General features: G+C 54.5%; 1 long non-coding RNA gene across 2 annotated transcripts in view; it reads left to right on the top strand.

Moving 5' to 3' along the window:
• Positions 1 to 4,891: 4,891 nt before the first annotated feature.
• LOC144232093 (uncharacterized) overlaps positions 4,892 to 7,972 on the top strand; it is a 6,062-nt gene continuing 2,981 nt past the window's right edge. For both annotated transcript variants that reach the window (XR_013335313.1, XR_013335312.1), the window contains exon 1: positions 4,892 to 5,329. This is a non-coding gene — a long non-coding RNA (uncharacterized LOC144232093). The remainder of the gene's footprint in view (positions 5,330 to 7,972) is intronic.

Below are 7,972 nucleotides of genomic sequence, written 5' to 3'. Positions count from 1 at the left end.
AAACATTGTGCCTAATGAAAGAAGACCATGTATTGAGCAATCCCATTTCGATGAAACAGCCAGAAATACATACTTACAGAGACACAAAGCAGCTGAGTGGTTGTCAGGGAGTGACTACTAACGGATCCAGGGTTCTGATGAAAATGTTCCAAAATTAGACTATGATTTGGGGCACCTGGGTGGTTCAGTTGGTTAAGCATCTGACTTTGGCTCCAGTCATGATCTCACGGTCCGTGGGTTCGAGCCCCGTGTCGGTTTCTGTGCTGACAGCTCAGAGCCTGGAGCCTGTTTCAGATCCTGTGTCTCCCTCTCTCACTGACCCTCCCCTGCTCATGCTCTCTCTCTCTCTTTCTCTCAGAAATAAATAAAACATTAAAAAAATTAGATTATGATAATGCTCACACAACCTCCTCAATATACTAAAAACCTTCCCACTGTACATTAAAAAATTTTTTTTTACATTTATTTATTATTGAGAGACAGAGCATGAACGGGGGAGGGGCAGAGAGAGGAGGAGACACAGAATCAGAAGCAGGCTCCAGGCTCTGAGCTGTCAGCACAGAGCCCGATGTGGGGCCCAAACCTGTGAATCGCAAGATCATGACCTGAGCCAAAGTCGGTCGTTCAACCAACTGAGCCACCCAGGCGCCCCGCATTATACATATTTAAAATGAGTGAACTTGAGGCGTCTGGGTGGCTCAGTGGGTTAAGCGTTCGACTCTTGATTTTGGCTCAGGTCATGATCTTATAGTTCATGGGATCAAGCTCCACATTGGGCTCTGCACTGACAGTGCCCAAGCCTGCTTGGGATTTTCTCTCTCCCCTTCTCTCTTTGCCCCTTCCCTGCTTGTGCACACACATGCTTATGCTCTCTCACTCTCTCTCTCTCTCAGCTCATGCTCTCTTACTCTCTCTCTCAAAATAAATAAACACTTTTTAAAAATATATAAAATGAGTGAGCTTTATGATTTGTAGATTATATCTCAGTAAAGCTGTTAAAGGTTTTAAGCAGGGCAGGAGGGAAGGGTTCAGGGCAGGGGGCTTCTGTGCACTGTGAGGAAGGGCCATGGACAGCTCCGGACCCCAGCGGGACACGATGCCGTCTTATAGGAGAAGGGACCCCTCTGTGAAGGGTGTGAAACAAGATGTGTGGGGGGAGGGACTGGAGAGCCTGGGAAACAGCTGGCTGCAAGCTGAAGGGTGAGAGGGAACCTGCTGGGCATGACACTCCAAACACGACCATCGTCCAAGTGTCCTTCTTATGGACACACGGATAGGGCCCCACTGTCCATCATGACACAGAGGCAACTCTGCCCACAGCCTCCCATCTGCAGGAGGGTAACCAGTGTACCCAGCCACCGGGCCAGGTCATGGTTGAGGAACAGAGGAAAATGGGGTGCTCAGGTGTGTGTAGGGGTGGTGGCCAGAGGAGGGAGAAATAAGAAGGAAGCGCCAATGGAAGTCTCTGGAAAGGGCACAGGCAGGAGTTTAACCAGAGATACAGAGCCCCGCCCAAACCCTCTCCAGCCTTCAGTCCTTCTATCTCCAGGGCTGAGAGCCAGGGTGTCCCAAAGCCCCGCGTGGGTGGGGAGCAGAGGAGGGAAGGGGAAGGAAATGCTTATCCATCACCTTCCTTACGGTCAGCATGCTTAGGGTCACTGGAGGCACAATGACAGGTGTGTTCATTCATTCACTCAACAGATACTTACTGAGCACCTACTCAGTGCCAGGCACTAGGGATAGAGCAGAGTGTCCTTACTATGTGGGATTTTCATCCTAAGGATGGGAGAGAGACCACAAGCGAAAGAGTAAACATGTAGCAGGTCAGGTGGTGATAATTGCCAAGCAAGAGCAAGGGACGGGGGTGTGGGGGTGACATCTCATACAGAGTGATCACAGAAGCCTCTCTGATATTTGAGCAGAGACCTGAATGGATGAGGGCATGGGCCTCGCGGCTCCTGGGGGGACAAGATGCATCAGCAAGGACAAAAGCTCCGAGGGTGGTGCTTGGGTCCTTGTGTGCTGTGGCTTTTGCTCTCCCTGGCTGAGATTTTCAGAGCAGGTCTTAGAGTCCAGAAGTCCTGGGGTTTAATCCCAGATCTGCCACTGAACTGGCTGTGTGACTGTGAACCTGTTACTTAACCTCTCTGGGTCCCAGTTTCCTCCTTTTCCTCAAGGGGGAGCAGTAGAAGTTACAGGTGTGGAGAATGGGGTGCAGTCCCTTCAGGGCCCCCTTCCACGGGATCTGGGCGGGAGTGTCATCACTCCTGGGTGACCAAGCCCTGGCAGTGAGGGACAGCCTCACAGGACCCCAAAACCTCCATGACCAGAGCCGGCAGAGACAAGGCCAGGGGGGTCCAGAACTGGAGGAGGTGCAAGAGGAAGTGGGGCTCCCCTCCGCACCCGTCAGCCTTCTTTGCATCCACCTTCCCACCTCCCCCTACCTTCCATTCCAGAAGCTTCCAGGATGAGGGTCTTTCAGGCTTCTCCAAAGAGGGGACTAATTAAGCCTTAATTGACATAACACTAATTAGCTTCTTAATTACATGGAGCCACCTGATTAGCCATAGAGCAGACATTAATTGTTCATTAGGAAGCAGCCTCCCCTTTCCTCCTCCTCTTTTCTAGGACCTAGCAGTTAAGGCACCCAAGGGACCTACGGTAGGCAGCACCCCTCCCCACCCCACCTGGCCTAACCCCCAGTGCCTTCTGATGCTCCAGGGGTCAGCTGGAATAGTTCACGCTGGTGCCCTCTTTGATAATACTATAGACAACACCAACTTCTACCATTCTGAGCCCCTTAGATTCAGGACCCTGCAGCTTTTCTTGTTTAAAACCCCTGGCCTAAACCAGGGTGGTAGTATGTTCTGGAGCTGCCTTGTGGGGAGGGGACCCCAGGGCAGGCCCCAGTGAGAGAAGAGGGAACCTGCATTCATGAAACTCTCACCTTGTGCCCATCATCTCCCACGGCTTAGTATCTAGAACGTCCAACAGCCAACAGAGCAGGTACTTTCCAGACAAGGAGACAGGCTCCCCAGGGGGAGAAAGGTACCCAGGGGGTTCACAGCTGCCGGGAGCTGGGGCCAGCTTCAAACCTGGGTCTGCCTCCAAAGCCAGGCTACTTCCCTCTGGTCCTGTGGCCTCCTGCAGAATTTCCCAGATCCCACAGTGTTCCAAACCGGGACCTTGAGCTTGGAAAGGTACCACTCCTTGAGCCATTTACCCCCAGGAACACAGCTTAACTCATCTGTAGAGGCAGGAGCAAGGCCCTCTGGGAGAAGGGACAGGCTGCCTGGGTTCTAATCTCAACTCTGCCCTTCCCAGCTGCGGGATATTGGGCAAGTTACTCTCAACCTCTCCGTGCCTTGGCTTCCCTGTCTGTAAAATGGGAACAAGAACAGAGCCGCCCCTCCCCACACCTGCAGTCTGGTTGTGAGTTCTGGAGCTAACGCATGGAAAGCGCTAGGAGGAAGGCCTGCCTCACTACCAAGGTTTAGTCACCAGGACACCCCTGTCAGATCCTGTGGAAGGGGGCCCTGAAGGCACTGCACCCCATTCTCCACACCTGTAACTTCCACTGCTCCCCCTTGAGGAAGAGGAGGAAACTGGGACGCAGAGAGGTTAAGTAACGGGCTTGCGGTCACACAGCCAGTTCAGTGGCCGATCTGGGATTAAACCCCAGAGACTCCAAGAGCTTCTCTGAAAATCTAAGCTGGGAAAGCAAAAGCCACAGCACACAAGGACCCCCAAATCTCCTGTGGGCCAGTGCTCACAGGGTGGCCGTTACTGTCTTCTGTAATGGAGGTTGCCGGAACCTCCAAGAGGGTACCCTCGGATTTGAGGTTCCCCACCCCTCCCCCCCACCCCTCAGGTGTCCTGGCCACTGTCTGGCCACTCCTAAGATCTCTAGCTTCCCTGTCTCCCAAAATTCTGCCCCCAGATGTGATCCTTTCTATACACTTCCCCTGCCCCAGTCTGTTCTGGATCCTCAGCAGGCCCTCTTGTGGCCCAAGCCTATCAGGCCCGCAGGGGCATGCAGGCCACATCTGGAGGCGTGGACAGGAAGGGGAGTGACACTGTGTGTGGATGTAGGGACGACACATCTTGCTTCTTCTAGAACAGTCTATTTTCACCTGTTGCCCTCGTGTCATTAACAGTGACTTCTTCCATTCTCAGAGGGCCCTGATTTAGACTCTAGATGATATGACCCCACAGTGGACACCCCCTGCCCTGCCTGCCATGGGCCAGATGCCGCACACACCAATCCTGGGGGGTCTTCAGCTGGGAGGGGGCAGGGCTGGGTTGTCCCAACAGAAGAGGGATAAACAAAGGTTTGGAGATGTGGGGGGTATTTTTCCAAGCCCCCACCACTAGAAAGGGGAAGTATTGGGGGGGGCGTCTGGGTGGCTCAGTCAGTTAAGAATCTGACTTTGGCTCAGGTCACGATCTTACAATGTGTGAGTTCAAGCCCCGTGCCAAGCTCTGTACTGACACTCTGGAGCCTACTTGGGATTCCCTCTCTCCCTCTCAATTGCAAAATAAATAAACTTCAAACAAAAGTGCCTCAAACATTAAGAAAGAAAGAGAAAGTAAGAAAGAAAGAAGAAAGAAAGAAAGAAAGAAAGAAAGAAAGAAAGAAAGAAGAAAGAAATGGAAAGGAAGGAAGGAAGGAAGGAAGGAAGGAAGGGGAGGCATTGGGAGGCTAACCCACGTGGCAGTGGGGAGTGGTGCTCAGCAGCCCACGCTTCTTCTCCTCCCACCCGCCAGGCTCCTCCCACCCGCCAGGCTCCTCCCACACCACCAGGCTCCTCCCATCTCCTCGTGGGTTGGGAGGAGGGTGCGGATAAGGAAGGGCCTCTTGGGATGTGGAGGAACAGACATTACTTGTGGGGCAGTGTAGCCTCCAAGGTGGGTCTCGGCTGGGCGGGGTTGGGACACACTGGGAGACAGACAAAGCAGGAGCAAAGGCATGGCCAAGGGACCCGTGCTGTGGGAACAGCTCCTCCCTGTCGCCAGTTGGGGAGTAGGTCCTACGGGTGACGAGTAGGCCGAGAGCAGGCAAGAGAGAGGAAAGTAAAGACGGGCAGGGAACGGGCATCGGCCAACTCTCCAAAGACCTAGCCAGCCAGAGGCGGCGTCTTCCACTCTGTTTTCTGCCACTGGCCTAAAGCCGTGAGACACAGGGTGGCAGAGTCCCAGCGTGCTTGAGCCGGGAGCTTCGGAGAGGCTGCGACGCTCCCACTGGCTGGACGCTCAAAGACGCACCAGAAGCAGGAAGGGCTCCTGCGAACACTGAGGGAGGAAAGCATCTGCGATCTCGGCAAGGACGGTGAGTAGATCAGCTTGTCAGGCCCTGGGACAGGTTCATGGACATGAAGCCAAGGGGAACAGGGCGGCCTGTTTGAAGAGAGCCGTGGGCACCCTGACACGTGGCTTATTCCTTGTTAAGGAGTCCTGGGGAACTGCCCCTGGGGCAGACGGTGCTGGCTTCCCGGTGGGATGGGCGCAGGTTTGCTCACTGCCCCTTGGCGCCCCCTCCCACAGCCTGTCCTCCCCGAGTGAGTCCTTATCGGGTCCCCTTCCAGAGAGCCAGACCTGATCTCCAGGGCCAACGTGCCCAGACGCCATAGCCCTTCCCTAAGTGGGTCCTTGGAGGTGGAGAGTGTGAAGGCGCCCAGCGCTGCCCCTGTCCCAGCACACTGTGGGCAGTGCCAGCCACCCGCACCCCCACCAGTTCCCTGGTGTGGCTGTGAGAGACACAGCAAGTAGGTCAGAACGTTCCTCCAGATGCTCGCCGGCTGCTCATTATCTGGAAACTGTTACAGTGTGTCAAGGAAAGCCCTGGGGGTGTTTTCCCATCTGTTGCTCTATTTCTGACACATGCCGCTCTCCCACCTGGAACTCCTCAGCCCTGCGTGCCTCTTGCCGAAGCCTTCCTGTCCTTGCACAAGTTATCAAGTCTCCTTGTGCCTTTGTCTCCTTATGCAAAATGCGGACATGGCGGTACCCACCTCTTGCGGGTCACAGAGGACTCATGGGATTAATCCATATAAAAGACGTAGCGCAGGGCCCAGCACAGAGTAGGTGCTCAATAAACAGTGGGCTACAGTTCTTCTCCAAGGCCCAGCCCAAATCGCTCTTCCTCCAAGAAGCCCTCCCTGACTACCCCAGCCTTAGGTGGGCACAGCCTCTTCTGCCCTCGCTGCCCACTCCTCAGCGCTTGTCCTATCCTGATGTGTGCCCTTTGTCACAACCAGACACATCGTCCCCATGTTTACTGGGGCACTAGGTGCTTTACATCTGTTAACTCTTTTAACCCCTCACAACGTCCCTATGTTAGTAGGTTCACTATCATTACCTCCATTTTACAGAGGAGAAGTGAGGCACAGAAAAGTTAAGTGACTTGCCCAAGGTCACACAGCAAGTAAGTAAAATGATGGGCCCAGGCCAAAGTGCTAAGCAGTCAAACTCCAAGGCCCATACTTTTATCCTGTTCTGTAATTATAAGTTGATAGATGTCTGGGAGGGTGGGGTGGTGGGCAGGATAGATATGTAACAAGTATCCACGGGCTTTGTGGGATTTCCAGTGTCACCCATAGGTACACTTGGGGCTCTACCCCAGGGCTGCGCGTGCCTTCATTGCACATGTATAGTGTGTGTGCAGAGATGTGTCTAAATGTTGCACGTTGTGCATATTGCAGAGCTTAGACACCACGTGTTTGTTGGGTGTGGGTGCAGTGTAGGGGGTTTCTGCAGGGGGGTGTGGGAGGGGACAGCTCACATCTTTGTGTGGCTGTTCTGTCTTAACAACAAATACTGCAGAGGAGATGGAAGGGGACTTATTTCCTCTTTAGAAATTGAGGTGCTGGGGGGCACCTAGGTGGCTCAGTGGGTTAAGTGTCCGACTTCCATTCCGTTCATGATCTCACGGTCTGTGGGTTCGAGCCTTGCATCGGGCTCTGTGCTGACAGCTCAGAGCCTGCAGCCTGTTTCAGATTCTGCATCTCCCTCTCTGTCTGACCCTGCCCCCCCCTTGTGCTCTGTCTCTCTGTCTTTAAAACAAATAAATATTTTTAAAAATTGAGTTGCTAGGGGCACCTGGGTGGCTCAGTCGGTTAAGCATCTGACTCTTGTTTTCAGCTCCGGTCATGATGGCAGGGTCGTGGGATTGAGCCCCGTGTCAGGGTCTGCGCTGACAGCCTGCTTGGGATTCTCTCTCTCCCTCTCTCTCTGCCTGTCCCCTGCTCGCACACACTCTTGAGCACCCTGTCTCTCTCAAGATAAAGAAATAAACCTTTAAGAAATTGAGATGCTGGGGCCTGGAGTGGGTTCATGGCTAGAGCAGTGTGTGTGTGTGTGTGTGTGTGTGTGTGAGTGTGAACATTATGTGATCCAAGCAGGCACACGCATGTGTGTCAGCCTGTGCGTGCTACGCACACCCGTGCATACGTGCGTCCGCAGTGCCGGGTGAACATCTGCACACGCACTGAAATGTGCACGTGGGTGTCCAGAGGAACGCTGGGATCCCCATGCGGTAGACACGTGCCCGCGTGCAGGCACACGCGCGTGTGTACTGAGAGGCACATGTGCGAGGGTACATGGGAGGAAGCGTGGGTGCCAGGATTGCCACGTGCAGCAGGCCCAGCCCCTGCTGCGGGACCTGGCACTGCGGCTGCAGCTCCCAAAGCTGTTTCTGAATCGTACGGAGGGGATTGGAATGCTTGTCCCAAAGGGGGGGCCGCCCAGTGCGGCCGCTGCTTGAGGACGCGTTCGTGCGCCCACGCCCGTGTGTGTGTCCTGAGCGTGTGTCCGTGTGTGTCCACAGAGTGGAGTGTATGTGGGGGAGCCGAACGCGCGAGCATGCGTGTGAGTGGGTGTTGAGTGCACACCGGGGGTGGGGGTGGGGTGCCCAAGCTGTGGGGGTGAGCAGGCGGGGGTGCACAGTGGTGCGATCGTGCCGTGGGTGACCGCG

Source organism: Crocuta crocuta, unplaced genomic scaffold, assembly GCF_008692635.1.
Source record: "Crocuta crocuta isolate KB4526 unplaced genomic scaffold, BGI_CrCroc_1.0 scaffold44, whole genome shotgun sequence".
NCBI classification, from domain to species: domain Eukaryota; kingdom Metazoa; phylum Chordata; class Mammalia; order Carnivora; family Hyaenidae; genus Crocuta; species Crocuta crocuta.
This window is presented reverse-complemented; position numbering and strand designations above follow the sequence as displayed.